This window comes from Pocillopora verrucosa, chromosome 11, assembly GCF_036669915.1.
Source record: "Pocillopora verrucosa isolate sample1 chromosome 11, ASM3666991v2, whole genome shotgun sequence".
Classification (NCBI taxonomy): domain Eukaryota; kingdom Metazoa; phylum Cnidaria; class Anthozoa; order Scleractinia; family Pocilloporidae; genus Pocillopora; species Pocillopora verrucosa.
Genome location: NC_089322.1, coordinates 7,797,416 through 7,817,924, shown reverse-complemented (window position 1 = coordinate 7,817,924; position 20,509 = coordinate 7,797,416). Strand labels below are relative to the sequence as shown.

The window sequence follows — 20,509 nt, the reverse complement described above, 5'->3', positions numbered from 1 at the left end:
AATCAGTGAAACTATTGGCAGCTTTATTAAAGCAACATAGCGAATTTCTGAAATGCGGGAAATTAGGTAACCCTAAGAATAGACCGTGTTGTTCTAAATGGGGCACATGGAACTTTCATACGTGAAAATTTAGATAAAGCGATAGTTAGAAAAATATATTAGCTCATTAGCTCTTGCATTCAATACTAACAATTTTTTCTTTTATCATTATTTCTCTCTATTTTCCAAAATGAAATTAATCTCCAGGCTGTAAGTACCCACCATTTTATTTATTTACGCGTATCACAGACATTCTATCGTACGTACATGCGAAAAATGTTTTGAAGTCAGCCGTAACCTTACAACACTAATTCTGCTTCTTTTATTTCCTTTTCCTCCCTCACTCTTACCGGATATATCAAGATGGTAAGCGATTTTTACGTTCATCATCAAAATGAACTTTGATCGGTAACACGATTTACTCAGGCGCTCCGTAGTGGGGTCGGTTCGTTTTCAAATCGCTGTCAAGAATGTAAGGAACAAGTGTGAGTGCAAGTATTTCACATCAAGCGTTCAAGAACTACTAGAAAAATATGAGAAGTTACTCTGCTGTGTGGAAGTGATAACTCTTCCAAGTACCTTCTACGCGTTTTTAACTTGCCTTATGTAATTTATACATGTGCGATAAATAATGGAAATAGGACTGAGTGGATTCCAATTCGGTCTGTAACCATACGAGTGATTATCAAAATCGGAAGACCGTGCAGTGGGAGTCGGATTTGTTAATTACGATTATGATTACAGATAGAATTGGACGACTTGAATTCCTGTTTTCAATTAGTCAGAACTGTGACAAAATTTGAGAAGGATGATAGACATCAGTTGTACGTTTTCATTAAAAAAAAACAACAATTAACTCGGCGAAATGTTCGACAAAATCGCTTACTGTCCACTTACATAACGTGTCCACTGTCCTATTAGACCATTTCATTACAGGAATGACGCGTGCACTGTCCTGTAAGTGCTCAGATCGAGCTGGTGATAACCAATCACGTTCCAGAATTTTGCTATGGTTTTGATTAGGGTGAAAATTGTGTGAAGATAGTGATCAGAACTCCCCATTAGGAGCGCCTGAGTACACGCACAAATGCGTCTGGCGGAGTAACCCCCTTTTTGGCGGTTGAGGGAATGGAACTGATAGGAACTGTGTCACTTGACTTGAGAAAAAACTGGCTGGAAATGGTATTAAGATGAAATGTTAGCAAAAGGGATCAATATATCCCCCTCCCTGATACTAAACTAAGTTGTGTAAATTATCATTAACCTTTATTTCTGGTGTTCCGCAAATGGCTAGCTCGTCGTTCCTAAGACCTCCACAAACATTATTTAAATTTTTCCCATAATGATTATTCTAGACAGACTTTCGACCCTTTGGACATCAGGGAATAAAACAATTTTTAATGAGAGCACCGTAATTCCTTAAAAGTTGGTAGGCACTTAATAGGACGCTAGGAGTAGTTAGATTATCCTTAAGGTCAGTTTCATCAAGCTATTCGCTGAGTGGAGTCCTTCGCTTAGTTTATCTCGCTATTTTTCCTTATTTAGTAAGTTTAGTAGCTATTTCGCATCAGTTAGAAAATAATTCTTCCTACAGTTATCCTGAACACTAGTCGTGTTGATAAACACGAGTTAGATTCTCTTAAAGGACAACTCGATAATGATAACTTTTCTCTCGATGATTGTAAGTGTACTCAGCATGTCATAAAATATTAAAACTGTTTCAGTTTGCACAATGATCAATCCAAAAAGTGTCCATTGGCAGCTGACGATTTTTCAGTGGGCAAAATATAATCAAATGACCACAATCTCTTTTTGCCTTTTTTGTTAACGGCTGAATTATGGATTCGTTTCCTCAAGCGACAGTGACAATTTACGATCTGCTTATGCACCGCATTGGATATCATTGCTAGTGTCTTTGTTATTGTTATGGTTCCGAATCAGGCAAAAATATTAAGCAAGATTCTTAAGCAAAGAGTAACTTGTAAAAATATTTATCTTCATCTTTTCTCCCTTTGAAATCTGCGTTGGACTACAGAACGTAAGTAGATACAATATTTCTCTTTTTCCCCTACTTTTGAGTCTCACTGTCTAAGAAGTCCAGCCCACTATTCGACCACAAGAGTCCTCCTACAAGCAGCACAAATTGAATCCAGGCCTGGTGTCGGAGAAGGACCAGTTTGGGATATAACAATGATTTAATCGATCTTTATGATAATGAATAATTCCTTCTTCTGGCTGAAATCAATGATCAATATCCGTTTGACTGACTCAAATACGTTTTAGCCTTTTCTGCACTAAAATTATACTAAGCCCCTCGTGATGAATCCAATGAGTTGGATCAAATGCCAAGGAGTTGTTTTTCATTTTTGAGTATGCAAAGTTAGCAAAACTTGATATTCGTCATTTTTTTCTCGAAGTGGGTGGTACAGTCTAAGCATCCATGACGATTTCATTCTCCTTTTCCTCGTAATTTGAATATATATTAGAAGGTATTATTTCTGCCTTAGTTTGTTTTTTGGTTGTTTTGTTTATTTCTTCATTGTTTTTTCTTTCCTGTACTCTCATGAACACGATGGAAAGATTAGGAGTGGGTAAGTACCAATTTTCTTTTCTATGGTTTTGGCTTTTGTTAATATAAATTCGAAGTCAAGCTAATGTCCAGTCTTTAGATGCTTATACAAACTAAGTTATCTAAACTCGACGGCTCATTATGTTTCTCTTTTATTTCTCGAGGTGGGTGGTACAGTTTTATGCGTCCAAGAAGATTTCATTCTCGCTTTTTCTCGGATTTCTAATAAATTAGTAGAAATTCCGTTTCAGTTAGTTTGCTGTTTTTCTATTTATCTATTCTTTTTTTCTCATTCCTGTACAACCATGAATATGATGGACACAGCACCCGTAAGTAAGTTCCAACTTTCTTTTCTTTGCTATTGACACAATGTCACTATAAATTCAAAGGCTAGTTTAGGTCTAGTCTTTAGATGCTTTGTACATCTTACTGTTTTTTATTTATTTTTATATCTCTTTTCTGTTTCGTGTGAACGAAGATACCTAGACTCAACGGTTCGTCATGTTCCTCTTTTAATTCTCGAAGCGTGAAGCGTGAAGCTAAATTTTTATCGAAGTTGGGCGGCTCATAATCTGATTTAAATTCGAAAATGAAATAGTAAAATATGTGAAGACGATCTGTCAACTTTGCCTAAACGGTTTTAGGTGGTCAACCACGTCCTATTTCTTTTCCCCAGTTATCACGTTTTGGATACGTACTACACCAAATGCGAAAATGCCTGACTACTCGGTCGTACTTAGTGAAGCTGGACCAAAGCGGGGCTACTTAGTCCCGGGGGGTTTTTAAGAATGCGGTTCTTATAACTTCATGCGTGGTTGTCGATCTAATCCGTCCATTATCACTATGCCGACGAGTTTTTGTGTTCCTGTATTCCAACAATAGGAAGAAAAATCAAAATGCAGGTGGTTCTCGTGAGATAAAAGCTCTTTCTGAGGAACCATTTCATATTTTTCTATCAGAGCACGATGACTCGCCAACGAATTAGCACCCCCTACCGTTTTTATATTCTTTTTAATCGATCGCTTCAAGGAGAATACATAGAAGTTTCATTTTCATCAACCACGGCTTGTGCCAGCCTGGTTACCCCCTTAGGATATGGTCGAAAATTTCCCGCGCTTTCCGCTTTTGTGCTTCAGATCGTGTTCTTTCAATGTTACCAAACTCTTGTCTTGATGTATTGACCCTCTCTGTCACTGAGATGGTCGGTTTTTCTTTTCTAAGTAGCAACGTTCTTAAAATTTGGTAAACTGCCGTTGTCATTTTGTAATGAAAAAACCAGAACTTGATTTAGTTGATATGGATTTCCTTCCTATCCCTAATCCTCCATGTATTTTGAAAGGAATAGCATCTTAAGACGAAAAAAAAAGGTCGCAGTTTGTCATTGGAGTGAATACACCATTTAGATGTACAACTATTTTTTTTTCTCACGATGTTGTTAGTGCAACTTTCTGTTAGAGAATTGATCTGCTATTGTGAAAGTATTTAGATCTCCATGCTCAAGAGGTCCGCGATCTGACCTGGTACTAGTGGCATGAAGTTGGGTGGGCTAGAATCGTTCTCCAGTTTCTGTAAAGCTGTTTATACAGCTGACTCGATCGAAAAGTTTGTCAACAGTTCCATAGATCCCGAAACGCATTATACTGCTTAGTCTGGAGCCCTTTTCTAATTTCGGCAACAGTCACCGCTGGATCAGTGCAGGATAGTCTCTTGCAAGATCTGTATTTTGAAAGAAAATGGCAGAGTCCAGTGAGCCCTGAGCAATTAGTAATGGCAATGGGACTAAGGGGTTTCTAATTCGGTCCGTAATCATACGAGTGATTATCAAAATGGGACGACCGCACAACTTTCCTAATTTGTTTTCTTTATTTTCCTTTTAATCTCGTGCATTGGCCCTCACTTCTCAAATCAGAGTGTAAGTAGCGTTTTTGTTGTCTAATCATTTTCTCTCGTCATTAGTAAAGATAATGGTTAATGTCTAAGGAAATCTATGAACATTGTTTCTATTAAACAAGAAAGTGGTTAAATAATGGTAATGGGACTAAGTACAATGAAATGAGAAAGAATACTTCCCATGTGGTACTGATACACCTCGCCACAAAGGACCGAAATTCAATTTCCTGTTCTTCATTGATATCTGGGTTTTACTAATTAAATTTAGTCGCTGTTTCGCTTTGTTTACTTTCATCTTTCGTTTCTTTTCCCTTTTCATTTGATTGAGGCCACCACTTCTCAATTATTATCCTGCACGTTGTGATAAAGAAAAAACACATAAATAGTGAGATATATCTTCGTGTTGCATTTGATAATTCCATGTTATAAACTAACTGTAGTTTTTGCTCTAGAGTGTTTACTTTCTTAATTGGTTTTCTTTATTTTCCTTTTAATCTGGTGCATTGGCCCCCACCTGTCAATTCAGATGGTAAGTAACGTTTTCGTTGTTTAATAATTTTCTCTTGTCATTAGTAAAGATAATGGTTAATGTCTAAGTAAATGGGTGTACATGGTTTCTATTACGTTTAAATTGCCCGAAACAAGTGGAATATCTAGATTGACACCGCTCAACAAGTGAAATGAGGCACGAGATTCGCTTGCTTGTTTGTAACTGATAATTGAGTTTCATCGATTACTTGTATTTTTTAGTTGATTAATGTCCATCGCATTCTGTTAGTGTGAGAGAGACTCGTTGGAAGTGCATTTTTCGAGCTAAATTTTTAGCCCAAGGATTTGTTGTGAGGGCTCTAATGCCCCAGGGATGAGTCGGAAGCACGAACCACTCTGTATTCTTGAATAACTTATTAGTGAGCCTCATGTACTGTGAAAGTTTGAAAGAGATCAGTGAGATGGCATGTGTCACGCCGGCCCGGTCTTCTCGTGGACAGACTTATAGAAGCTCTTCTTTAGGAACCATTTCATATTTTTCTTTCAGGGCACAATGACTCGCAAACGATACAGCACCCCCTACCTTTTTTATGTTCTTTGAATCGAACTCTTCGAGGAAAATCCAAAGAAGTTTCAGTTTCATCAACCATGGCTTGTATTAGTCCTGTTACTCCCTAACGATATGGTCGAAAATTTCCCGCGCTTTCCGCTTTTGTGCTTCTTGTCGATCAGATCGTGTTCTTTCAATGTTACTCAACTCCTGTCTTGATGCACGGCCCACTCTGTCACTGAGATGGTCGTTTTTCTTTTCTAAATAGAAACGTTCTTAAAATTTGGCAAACTGCTGTTGTCATTTTGTAATGAAAAAACCAGAACTTAATTTGGTTCATATGGATTTCCTCCCTATCCTTAATCCTCAATGTTTTTTTAAAAGAAGTAGCATCTTAAGACGAAAAAAAAAAGGTCGCGGTTTGTCATCAGAGTCAATGTACCGTTTAGATCAACAACTATGTTTTTTTTTTTCACGATGTTGTCAGTGCAACTATCTGTTAGAGAATTGATCTGCTATCGTGAAAGTATTTAGATCTCCATGCTCAAGAGGTCCGCGATCCGAGCTGGTGCTAGTGCCATGAAGTTGAGTGGGCTAGGGTCGTTCTCCAGTTTCTGTAAAGCTGTTTATACAGCTGACTCGATCGAAAAGTTTGTCAACAGTTCCATAGATCCCGAAACGCATTATTGTGCTTGGTTTGGAGCCCTTTTATAATTGCGGCAACAGTCACCGCTGGATCAGTGCAGGATAGTCTCTTGCAAGATCTGTATTTTGAAAGGAAAATAGCAGGGTCCAGTGAGCCCCGGGCAATTAGTAATGGCAATGGGACTAAGGGGTTTCTAATTCGGTCGGTAATAATACGAGTGACTATCAAAATGGGACGACCGCACAACTTTCCTAATTGGTTTTCTTTGTTTTCCTTTTAATCTCGTGCATTGGCTCCCACTTGTCAAATCAGAATGTAAGTAAAGTTTTCGTTGTTTAATATTTTTCTCTCGTCATTAGTAAAGATAATGATTAATGTCTAAGTAAATCGGTGTACATGGTTTCTATTACATTTAAATTGCTCGAAACAAGTGGAATATCTAGATTGACATTGTTCAACAAATGAAAAGAGTTTGTACTCTAGTGTACTCACTCCCTTTTCTTTCTTTTTTTTTCTGCATTTTCTTTAAATCTTGTGCATTGACCCAAATTTGGAAATTAGGGAGTAAGTAACATTTTCATTCCTTTGAAATAGCTATTAGTTAAGTTAATGTTTTCTATAGGATTGGAGTCGCTTGAGGCAAGCTAAATATCTAGATTGACATTAATTAACAAGTAAAATGAGGTGCCTGTTCGTAACTGATAATTGACTTTCATTGACTAATTTTAGTTCGTGTTCTTGTTGGTTTACTGTCTCTTTAATTTCCGCGTGAGTTGATATTTCGGGTGTTTAAGACGCATAGTTTCTTCTCGTGACCAGTAAAAGAAAGCACAGTTCGAACCGTTACAGTTTGATGATCGCTTATTGTGTGAAAATCCAGTTACAACTCACCTTATCTAGAATTTATATTTTGCTTAGCATATCTTTGCTTAGAGCACTTCAGGGTGAATTAAACAAACTTCGCACAGCATGGTTAATATTTTAGTTAGAAAAGTAGAAAATCACTCACGTAGGAAAGTTTCATTTCAATATAATTAATATAATTTATAGAATCTTGTTTTCTTACAACATATTAAGTATTTAAGGGTATCAATTTGTTGCCTTACTATTATTATTTTGTATGAAACACTTAAATTCAGCTAACAATTTATTTTGTTGCCCTCTCCTCTGTAACATCATGGTTTTTTGACAATTTAGCGGGTAAGAAATGATTTTGGTTCATATATAGATCATGTTATTAAGCAAAACGTCAAAAAAGGTGAAAATTAAACAACCTTTCTCGAAGCCCTTTATTTTTATTCTGTTCAATTCAAAATGCTTTGACTCTCTTACCTTTGCGAGGTACATCAAACATTATCATGTTATTTTTCCTTTAAAAGTCAGTTAGTATTTATTGTTATCTTTTGCATCCTTTTTTGGCAGCGAAAGCAGTGTCACTTAATTATTTTATTATAGAATATCGATCGTTTTCGCGTACCTCAAAGTGGTTCATTTATTGGTGCATGGCACTCCGACCTCTGAGCTGTGCTCGGTCCGTACGTCATGACCTCGAGCCAAATACTTTCCCGTCCGGCCCTCCCACTCAGTCAATTAGTACACAGTATCTCAACAGTATCTCACAACGGCTTTAAACTGATAGTGAATTTCAGTTGATTCATTTTCTCTTCTTTTCCATCGGGTTCACCAACGTCTCATTGACACAACAGGTCGTAAGTAGCTTTTTCTTTACTTTTCCTCATTCATTTCCACATTTCTAACAAACCAAGTACTATTCGACAGTCATCATGTGTTAGACTCTCTTCAGAGTTTTCATCATTTTTGCGAAAGAGTAGATTTGTAAAAGAAAAAGCTTTACCTACAATGAACCGGTATAGTTTTCGCCCCCATCAATATTTTTTATTGCAGCCAAGAGTTGTACTTTGGCAAAATATTCTTTTTACTCATGGTGGCTACGGCATGTTTAAGACCCTTATCCAGTCAGACTTCCCCATTGACTGCCAACATGGTAACCATTTGAAATACCCAACAGGTGTGGCAAGTGTAATAGGATGCGTAGTCATACTACTGGCTGTTCCATTAACAAGACACTTTTACTTAACGATACCAAACTGAAGAACAATGTAGGCAATATCAAATGTGCATCACTAACCAACATATCTCTTTTTTTTATTTCCTACCTTAACGGGCAAACAGATCGTAAGTATGTTTTCTTTTTATAGTTATTTGGCAGATTTCACATGTCGTTTCACTATTGCAGTAACAGTCGTAACATATTTGCGTCACTGTCGCTTACTTTTGTAATAATGAAAAGGTACAATTTTCGTTTTATTAATATTATTATGGATGAGAGATTATGATCTTCAATAAACATGGCATTCTGATATTCGCCTTGCTTCCTAAGTTATGGTTGGGAACTTGTTGAGGTCGTTTTGAATTAGGCTCTTTTGGAAATATTTACTCAGTGTGAACCATAAGTAGATAAGGATTCGATTTTGATTCAGTGGCTCAGTTTACGAAAAGATTTAATGTCATCTGTGGTAGACTGTGAAATTGAGGTGTTACTTACTTGAAACTAATTATGAGAATTAAAGTCACAATCATGAAAATGGTTTCATATCAGAACTATTTGTTAAGCAGAGGTCTTAAACGACTAATTAATGAATATCAACGCTCTTGGTAGTTAAATAATTTCATTTTATTTATTTTTCTGTTCTCGATGTATTTTTTTATTATTCCTTGGCCTTGGCAATTGTGAAAAACGATTAGAACGTAAGTACATGTTTCGCTGTGATTTAAAGCATATCTATTTGCATGGCACCTTCACAGTACGTTTACGTCAACATATTTAACTAAAGTACAGGTGATAAACGAAAGAAAAAGTGCATAGCATTTCTCAATAAACAACTGAATATTTTGAGCGACAGATGCACGTTTTAATTATATTTTTTTTATATAACTTTTATTTACATGCCACCTCTGCAATCACTTAGCTGGTAAGTTGAATTTAGTTTATCTCGCGCAATTCTTATCCTTAAGATTTATGCTCAAGACAATTAAATTTTCCTTTAGTACTTAAGACCCCATTTACAACCGGACCGCATATGAATTGTTTACTCTTTTCGGAGTGCACGTCGATTAAGTGTTGTAAAAAGAAAGCCAGGTTATCGTCACAGCGAATCAGAACAACGAAAAATCATTGGAACCTCAAGAATCTCATATTCAAAGCAAATTTGGCATCGAAGACTGGAAAACGCACGAGATCATGTGAAATCAAATTTGCTGAGAAGCTGCAGTGCTTGACGAGGCGTAGTAAAACTCCGATGTTACCAAGGATTACTTTTGAAACCCCCATTGAAAATCGCTTTCACTTACAATAATACAGTTTCAACCAATGAAATTTACGCTGACATCCATCAATGTGTTTTAGGTTTACTTTTATGCTTTATTTTGAATTTTGAGCTCAACTCGTGCTTACGGTATATTTTTATTGGTAAAGACTTCCATAACTGGCCCCTCATCCTGTGATCTGCTAGTGACAGCTGACGAGGAACATTCTTAAGTTTCTGGAGAATCTTTTTCCAACATCGCATCCTTCTCTAGGAAATGTAAATTTAGGCGCTAATACTCGCTTTTCATTTGTTGAGAAAGTACTGGAACCTAATTCCTTTCCTAAAAAAAAAGGGGGGGGGGTGGAATTTTACGATGAATTGTTATTTCATAACTTAAACTATGTTATTTAGATCATTAACTGCTCCTCCTTTCTTATCTCATCTTTTCTGTCTAGCCAAAAGGGAAGGTAACTATCAATATCATCCGTTCCTATAAATAAATAACTTTCTTGTGGCTTAATATACACTATCGACTCCCTGCACCGGCTGATTACTGATCAGCAAATTACAATCGTAAGTAGCAAAGAAATATCTGCGTGTGTATCAATGACAGTTATTAATGTAACTATCCAAACGATTTTACTGATGTGGACAGTATCAGTATAAAATCAATACCCAAGCTCTGTAATAAACGATATTTGTATAATTATCATCAGACATCAGTCATATTTGGCTGATTGTTTGTTTGATTTAACAAATTCTGTTACATAATTATCGATTTCAATGAAAAATATTGACGTACCAAACAAATCGGTTAGTTGAAATAAACAAATAAATAGATAAATGGATTAACGTCTTTTTCAAAATTGTTTGTCTCCTTCACGGCGTTCTTTCCGGACTCATAAGCGGGTGAGTGCGACGAGTTCAGTTTGTTTGTTAAGCTTATGATGTGTTAGTCAAGTATTCCAAGGCTATATTAAGCCACTCACTTACTCACCGAATGTGGATCTTTCTTTTCATGTTCACCTAACATCCTCATCCTAACTGATATAACAGATTGTAAGTAGCCATGTTTGAACTATCATTTATCAGTAGGCAGGATAAAGGGTCGATAAAGACGGTTGAACAAACAAATGGGTCCCAATAGAGGGATACAGACATGATACAGCGCTTCTCTGTGGATCAGTGGATGTGTGTACTAAGATGTAGCATAGAAATAAAACTTTTAAGTGTTACCACGATTGAATTACAACGCTTTAGGCTTCGGCCATCTACTGGTGAAGCTTTAACAGCAAAAGTTAAAAATTAATGATTGGCAACGTTAAAATCCAAGTTTAACATTTTTGCACAGTCATCTATTTGAGCGATAGAAAAGAGCGTCACTTTCCCTGACTTTATAACATGATTATTCCCTGACAGATTTTGAGAGAACAAGAATGAGGCTCATAAATAGGCTTCAACCCATCAGTCTTTTTAACTTGGAAATTTTACTTCGAAGTCTCCTTGAAAATTAGAAACTGGAGATATCAACGATAATAATTTTTTTTATATCCTTCATGACGATGCAGATTAATGCAACAAAGGAAGTAAAGAGTATAGAGAAAGTAATAATATGTGTAAAACAAGTTAATGATTTAACATATGACTCTTCGTGCAATTTGTTGTTTTCAAAGGTTGTATGGCGTGGTCATCTTGGAGCAACTGCAAAGAGTGCAACAGCCAGTATCGACAAAGAATCGGTAAGTCACAAGAGGGAGTTTTCAGAATTTGGTCCGCGAAAGTTAAATGGTGGGTTTTTGCTATTGTTGTATAACTTCAAAAAACTATACACGCATTTATAAGCTTTTATTCAAATGGATGAATTCTTATTTAAAGATTGCAATAATAATTAGGTACCGTCAGTAGTTATTCTCAAAAGGCGTTTTCTTCAATAGAAATATGATGACTTTATCCAGTCGTTGATTACTTGTAAAAGACTATCTGAATAACCTTCCTTCTAGAATTCAACTGCTCAAGAACTAACGAGACGCGGCCTTGTGGATGTAAGTGGTGTTATGTGTAAGGAGAAAATAAGGGACTCATACGCTGGTAGCTTGAGTTGCACAGATATCCCATGGTCGTGCGTAGTTTAAAACCTTCTTTTTATAAAAGTTTTATAATTTCCGAATTGAGAAGCAACGCTAAATCTCCACTTTGTCGTGCGAAACAAAAGACATTTTGTTCATTTTCTTCGCGCCTAAGCGCTCGTCAGACAGAACTATATATATATATAAACATGCATCATCCATCACCTTTTTGATGCGAAAAGAAAATGTACATATTTCATAAGTATGTATATTTAAATTGGAACGTTTTTGAAAATGGGTGTATATATATATGTATGAATGTATGTATGACAGACAAGCGATCATAAAAACGTTCCATTAAATGTTTAAATTCTTCTTGCTATAAATCTAGCTGCACCGTTCGCCTCCAAAGGAAAATAATTCTACGAAACGAATAATCAAAAATAAAACTAAAGAATGATCTCTTCGTCAAATTTTAAGAAAATAAGGCTCAAAGAAACCTTTGATTTTGTCTCCACTACACAACAAATAACACAGTAGTGTACACCAAATAAGTTTATTTAGGGAAGCCTGCCGAAAAACCAACCCGAGGCATATATAGCCCGGGGAATGCATACATACATATATTCGCAACTGATGTACCATATACAATCCTGATATACAGTCAATTCCTTACACATTAAAAAAAAGGTATACATTACTAACATGCAAACTTCACCAAGTCTGGATTAACAGAGATGGGCAACCGCTTACAAGGACATAACTACGGTTATACAGAGGCCAGAAAAAACCTGCCAGAAAAAACCCCTTTGGGGAAAAAACATGACAGGAAATCTGGGTAGGAACCATGGCCCAAACTCAGAGCAGTTGGCAGCCCATCCTACGAGGCTTCACAGCTAAAGAAAATATGTTTTCAAACTAAAATAAATTTGTCATCAGCCAGAGGTGAACGGTTGGTTCTGAGGCCTAGATGGACACCACGTGCTATACTTTCCCTTATATACCACTGCATCATTACCCACGATGCTCGGGCCAAAGGCCCAGGCCTTGTCGTATCTCGTGCCGACAAAATATTTATTTCTGCCTTATTCGTAGACTCATTCGTCAGAAATACCATTTTTTGTTACTCTTTTCATTTTCATTTTTTCTTGTTATTTCTTTCACCTTTTTTGACTTATGTTTGTTAGTTCCATGCCCAGGTCCTCCTGAAATTAATCGTGAGCTCAAGAATCTATCGGCTACATATAATTCATCTCTTCGGTTCAATTGTTCTCTAACCGAGTTTCCCTACACCTGAGATACTCTGGACTAAGGATGGGATACATCTTGGTAGCAATAACACCCTCAACATTCATCAAGCAAGGCTGGAGGACTCTGGCCAATACACATGCAGTGCAAATAACAGCAAAGGAAGCAAGAATTTACCTTTTGGATTGAAGTCGAGGGAGGTAAGGTTGTCATTTATATAAACGAGTAAGAGCCGTGGTCTATGAGTCGATTTCAGTTTCCGAACCAGATGAGCTTGACAACCACGTATAGCCACGTATAACCTTTTTACGAAATTAAATTGTCTAGCGACTGGTTTTGACGCGTCCTTGTCATTCCTTTCTACGTCGCATAAGTGTTCTCGGAATCGGTGACCTAGCCGTCTTTCCTGTTTCACCAATGTATATCTTTTTACAATAAGTGCAAATTATGCAATAGATGAAATTGGCCGAGATGCACATGAAGTGATCAGTAATCTCAACGGATAATGTGGATCCCGATATTTTCTCGGCGTTATGAATGACAGGACAAGTTGTGCAACGTGCGCAAGCGCGTTTGAAAATTCCATTTTGATACCCATGGCTACGGCATTAAATTGATTCAAGAGAATATAAACAGTTTATATTTTCTTGATTGTTTTGCAATAGCTGTTCCCGAATGAAAAGTAATTGAGTGTTGGTGATAGATAGCTTGGAAAGATATTTTTCAGAACTAGGTTCCTTAACAGTATGTTGATCAAAAAAAAAAGGTTTGAGGGCCAGGAAACATTCGCCAATGAGAAAGATGGTATCTAGATATACAAAATGCATAATGAATAGAAGTTTCTTTAATGTATGACGGTAAAGTTTTGACGAAAGGAGCCATAATTTTGTCTAAATAGCTGGAAATAAGTTCGGTGGGAGAACTGGAGGCAGAGAAGATGGGGTCAACCAGGGTTGTTAGGTTTGTGGATTTTAAAAGTAAATACACGAAGTTCTAGAAGTGGTGATGGTAAGATTTTTTGTAATGGCCGGAAATTCTTGTTTAGTTATATAATCGTTTATCGCATTTTTGACAATATTTGATTAGTGGAAGTGATTGTTAGCTTTTTCATGAAAGAGCTGTCAGAAAGTTGCCGCAAATCTTGTTTTAGGTAGAGAGGTAGGCCCGCCAGACAACGAATGCGTCCCCTTTGTCGGCCGCTTTGATAATAATGTCTCGCATTTTTTAAACTTAATAGTTTTTCAACATGGCTATCAGGGCATCACTATCTAAGTATTTATTATTGAAGTTGGAGAGGACATTTTTGTAAAAAGATCCTTGTAAACTTTTCATTGAGTTCAAATTTGTTAAATCAGTGACCAAACTATAAAGAAATATATCAAACAATCCTAACAATACTTCATCATGAACTTGTACGCCTTTTACAACGGACAATTTGAGTGTATAAAATGGCAGATTTGACGTAATTTTTTAACGGAATGGAAATCTTTTGACTATTATTACCAAGCTATTCATCAAAGTAAATACTTTCTCGGAACTTAAAAAATTGGTAATTTAGAAAGATGGTAGCATGGGATGTTGACATTACACCTAACAACCAGTAAAAAAAACGACGAAGAAATTCATAAATAGGTAACTAAATTCTTACCTCCTTGGCTGTTGCTAGATAGGAAATCTTTTAGGGAAATAAAAGAATGTTTTGATATCACATTGGGCTGACCTATACCTTCCTATATCAAAAGTGAAGATAAATAATTCAACCTTAAATTTAAAATAGGCTTGGCAATAATGTAGTTGCTTTATTTTGAAACTAGTTAATTTAGGGTTGGATAAGGGAGGGGGGAGAGGGGGTTAAAATGGAAAACGCGACTCTTGGTTTAGCTTGGTGATCTTTTTACTTCAAGTCTCTCCCCAGATCACTGAGCCTCCGAAAAGCCAATTTCTTACGGAAGGATACTCTGTAAACCTTAATGCGTAGCCTCAGGTATTCCAACACCAACCTTCGTCTGGACTTTTAATAATGGTGAGCTGCCATCTGGTATCAATCAAACCGATCACGAAGGAGAATCATTCCTAGTTTCGCCAAGTGTCACGAAAGGGATGAATGGGACTTACAAGGGTACAGCAAAAAACAAAGCAAACACAACCAGTTCTTCAGCAACTCTGCGTGTTTATGGTAAGTTCAGTTATAATGATATTGATGATGGTGATGATGATGGTGATGATGATGATGATGATGATGATGATAACGACGACGATGATGACGTTGATAATGACGATGATAATGATGATAATGATAAGATGAAGAAGAGAAAAGGGAGAGAAGAAATTAAGACAAAAAAATGAACTTGTAAATCCATGGGCAATAGTGACGGAGAAACGGAACAGCGCGAAGAGAATTTAGGCAAACTCGGCCCATTTGTGGAGGAGGCAGATCACGCTATCTAACGGTTAAATATTTATCCGGTCAATGTGTGATAGTAAAACGTATAGCGTTATCCACCAGATAGAGTTTTTATCCCTTCGAGCGACCGGGGCCTGACCTTCAAAAAACTGGTGATATCAATGCTTAATACTTTGTCCTTGGATCTTCATGATTACACACGCAAAGAACTGGGTAGATCTGAGTAGGAAAGAAACGCCAAGGAAAAAGGACAGGTGATGGTGCTATAGAGAGTTGATTGATTCGAAATACTTGACGATATGCAATGTACTCCCAAACTGGAAAAATCTGTAGAAGTGACTTCCGAGACGGAGAGATCCAGAATCTCAGAAGAAAGCAAAAACGAAGCAAGACGCAAAAGCCAAAGTTACATACGACACATAATGATATTCTCTACATTGAACAACAAAACTAAAACAGAGGAAACTACTTAAAGCGAATACGCTCTATCCGTGACCGAAATCGGAGGTCGAATAGTGATTAAGCATTCGAAAGAGTTCCTTCGCACCCTCAATTCTCTTACATCCATCCACAAGGTTGATTTATGCCTTTTTTTAAATCGCAATGTGACTTAGCCAATGAGGATGGAGAATATCACAGAGTCAAGATTTACGGATTTACACACTGAAAAAGCATTAAGTAAAATGGTCTTCCCAACTGGTCCATGAAGCCGAGAGGCAATCAAATGGCGCACATCGCTTTTTTTACGTGTGAGGAACCGCGTATCGTGCTTTTTCACCCATAAAGCGTGTTATTCTTATCAATCTTTCACTGGCATAGTTTCCGTCTGTAACATTATAAAAATCGGCTTTCAGGACTGTTTATTAAATCAAATTCCTTTCAAAAGATGACTTAGGAACCTCTGTGGAGAGTTATGCGGAATAGGAAGTATGCAGAGCAAAAGAGGAAAGAGAAAGAGCGAGTCGGTTTGTACCAGAAATCTCATTGATTCGCTGCGCACACCTGTTCGATTTCCAATACTACGAACTCGTGCGTTAAAATGCCATACGGACAGACTTTCCATTGAGTATTCTCTATCGATTTAATTGTCATAACAGCTCTTGATTCTAGTTCCGTCTCTGATATCCACAATTTTCCATGGAAATTTAACAGTGTCAGCTTGAGAAAATGTAGTAAGTCCACTCTCCTCAGGAAGCGATAGAAAACCACCTAATGAAGTTGTTGTAGTACTTTAGAATTTAGACGGACGATCATCTACTTGAAATCACACCCGATACCGCAGAGCTGGAAAAGAAAAAACTTCGTGTTGCATGACTCACTTGTGGGGTCCTTTTGACAACAAGGGTGCAGAAAAAAGAACAAGAGAAGATGGAACATCATAAAGACTTTAATTTAGAAGTTCAGCGGAGGATCTGGGCGGTGTGAAACAGTAACCATGATATTTAAAACATGAGGGCTTCAAGCTTGTTCTGAAACTCTTTCGAAAACCTCACGAAACTCACAAGGAAACAGGCAATTTTTTTCTTTTTTTTTTTCATTTAAAGCAACCTGTCCAAAAGCTTTCCTATAAAAGATCGCATTTGAATCGTTTTGTTTCCATGTTTTTTTGTTTTGTTTGTTTTTTGGAGTGTTTCTAATGCAGCTGAATTTCCTCTTTTTAACGCAGGAAAAGCCTCAGCTCAAGTTGTTACAGAGACAAACACAGCACTTACGAAAGGAGAGGCCCTCATATTAACCTGCAAAGTCAACAAAGAAACACTAAGTATAAAGTGGAAAAAAAGATGGAGACCCAATAACAGAAAGAGCAATTATAAATACCGAATTAGATAGGAGAAAGAGTAAACTGGCTCTTATTGGTGTTGTGGAAGAGGACAGTGGTGATATTCTTGTGAAGCACGTAACAAGTAGGAACTGTGGCTCGCTCTGTTGTGACAGTAATATCAAAGGTAAGTTGTATAAGGAACTACATACAATTTCAGTAATCAACTATGTAGGGTCATCATTATAAAATACACGTCCGCCTTTTATTTCCTCACTAAAAATTTTCCAGTCTTTGTTATCTCTGGGAACTAGAAATTTGAAAGAAATTTGAAAAAACTGTTTTCAAAACGAGTTTAAACAGTCGCACATGAATGACATATTCTATAATTCTTTCACCAATCTTCTCTTTCTATCTGCCTGTTTTTGGTTAAGCAACATTCTGCGTCTGTTTTTCCAAGGTTGTTCCGCGGCGTACGCGAACGCGAGCAATCAGGACAACGTACCTCAGACCCTCAATAAAGCCATTCGATGTCCAAAGTATATCATCTCCACCTTGGAAGAAAACATCCACAAGCTGCATGGAAGGAATAGATGTCAAATAGGCAAAACATACCCTTGTTCTTGAGATCATCTCCGATGACCACAATGTTCACATCATGGGGTCACTACAGATGGACTAAGCAACCATTTGGCATATTCCTCTGCATCCAAAGGATGGCAGCGCCAAATTCATATGGTGCTTGATGGCCTCCTAAGCTTTAGCATCGCCGAAGGCATCTTAATCCCTGGCTGCGGCGACAATGACGTCCAATGGACCACGACCGCACCCTTATCGCCGTGCTTGAGGGATTTGAACAATGTCATGTCAAGCTGAATGTCAACAAGGTGAAATTCCTTATTTGCAAAGCCACCTTCATGAGCCATGTTACCACTATGGATGGCCTCCAGCCCAACCCTGTCACAATTAAAGCTATAATCGCCATGCCCACTCCAAACGAAAGCCAAGCAGTGCATCAATTCTTAGGGGCTCCCAACTTCAATGGCAAAACCTCCCAACTTAGCAGCGTCACCCAACTTCAATGAAACCTCAGCAAAAAGGACATGCCGTCCCTATGGTCAACAAGGCACCAGCAAACCTTTGATTCAGCAAAAGTCCTAGCCACCTCTGCAGCATGCCTGGCATACTTTGACGTAACTTCAAGTGGACACCTCAGACTATGGCCAAGGAGCTGCCCTCTTACAACCCATCAAACCAGACAGTAGCAGCGCCCTTGACGAGTCTTCTACGATCAATTGCGTACAGCAAAAGGCCTAACCACTACCGAGAAGCGCTATGCACAAATCGAAAAGGAGTGCCTGGCCAATCCAACACAGAGTCTACACAGACCACCAACCACTTCAGTCGATCTTCAAAGGACCTCACCTTAGCGCCTAAATTTCTGCAGAGGATTTTGCTTCTCCTACAGCGTTACGACTTTACTGTTGTGTACAGAAAAGGTTCTCTCTTGCATTTAGCAGACACCGTATCCAGAGCCCCATGTCAAGACGAAGCCGTCAATCCATTCATGTCGGACACCTTCCTATGTTTCACGTTCATCTTGCTCGCTTGGACCCCCACCTCAGCGCCCTATCGATATCACTCGCGAGCAACTACGCAATGCCACATCATCATGCACTTGCTGCAGCATTAACCCCTCAACGGTTCGCGAAGAACTCAGCATTGTAAATGCTATTCTTCTTAATTCTACTCGCCATCGTCCCTACCTCTCTCAGACCAAGTATGCTGAGCAAAGTGGCGGCCTGCTTTCCCAGTGTGGAAAGCAAGCTGCCACTGATCATACTATCCCCTCCTGTCCCTACACGACCTTGGTAGTTCATCTCGCAAGATCTATTTGAGTTCCAACAAAAGCAGTACCTAGTCACCGTAGACCATTACAGTGATTTCTATGAGTTGGAACAGCTGATAAACACTCAATCTACCATCTTCGTGCTCACCAAAGCCCATATTTGCCCGCCACGGCCATCCCAGTAAGTTGGTTGACAGACAATGACCGAAAGCCAAAGAAGTTTAATGGACAACCGAACCTTAATAGAGAAGTGGGCTGACAGAGTACAACCTCACAAGAGCACTCCATATCCTCAGGGCCCTTCCTTTTGTCCATTTTTTCGTCTGTTTTCTTGTTATTATCTTGTTATTATTGAAAACAATGGGTCACATTAATTTTGTCTTGGACTTCGGAGAAATATTTGTTGTATTTATAGGTATGATATATGTTTTTTTTTGGCGACGGGAGGATTGTCATGTCATCGTTGCGTTACTCGCGCATGATTGCATCACATTCTAAAGTTCCCGTATCAACGCGTGCTCGCGGGGTATGAATAAATTAGTCATAATGTCTGCCCACGTATTTATTCATCGTCAATCTAGATAGTATACTGCCTAACAAGCACACTTATAATTTCCATCTATTTTATTTTTAAGTGTATAAATAAGCTCTCTAGAGTCAGAATCTCATTCTTAATTTGACTATTTTTTCATTGTATTTTTTATAATGTTCGCCGAGTGCTTTCCTTTGAGCGGTTGCCTATTTACACGTTTTTTCTCGTGAGATATAGTTTTGTCTTCTTCACCAAGACTTTGGTAAAGTATTCGTAAGAGAGTTGTCAAAGGCGGACATTAGTGCAACTGTTTATAGTGGCTACAACAATATCGACGGTTTCGACTCTTCACGAGTCTCTTCAGCTTTTGTTTGAAGATGGTGTTGCAATAGCAAGGTCTTTCAGGGAAAGGTAGAGTGGTGTTCTCAATTCCGTTCCCGAGTGGAAATTGCTTCTGTGACTTTTTATACGTAGATCGTTAGGCTTGAGGATCGAGTTTCCATTATTCCTATTGGTCTTTGATGTTGGTTAGGAAACCAATAAGGAGACAGGCCATTTCGATCTCACCCGATCTGAAGGTGAGAGTGAGTTGTTAGGAAGGCCTTTTCTGCTGCATAATTCGCTCGAAAAGCTACTAAGACTCATAATTGAAATTTGTTACGGTTTCCCGTAGTGTTTGTTTCCGTTCCCCCAAAAAGGAGGGGCTTAAAATGTTGTTTTTAAGCTATAGTTTGTGTATCGTGCATTTGTACATTAACTGATTATACACGTCAGAGTGTTTTCACATAAAGGACGGGGTCTGTCTGGAAACTATCAACATTAGAATCAAGTAAAGACAGACCGGCACGGATTCCCCATCGCATTATCGCCTTCAAATTATATTTTTGCTCTTACAAGTGTGTCTCGATAAGTTTATTGCAAAACCCTACGGCATCGCGCCGAATACCAAATCAATGAGTCTACCGTAACCAAATGTTAACATAAGCATTAAAAGTAATTATAGAGAAAGGTAGAAATATAGACTGCACCACTCTCTTACATACTTTTAACTTTTGTTAGATGATCCAAACACGTCGTCTGTGCTTTTTTATCAAATGTTTTTGTTTACAACATTGTTAGTGGATGGTGGCTGGAGTGAG

The 20,509-nt window shown here is 37.9% G+C and overlaps 1 pseudogene; it reads left to right on the top strand.

The window, feature by feature from the left end:
- The first annotated feature begins 11,190 nt into the window (after positions 1 to 11,190).
- The window catches only part of LOC136284123 (fibroblast growth factor receptor 1-like), a 159,982-nt pseudogene continuing 150,663 nt past the window's right edge, over positions 11,191 to 20,509 (top strand).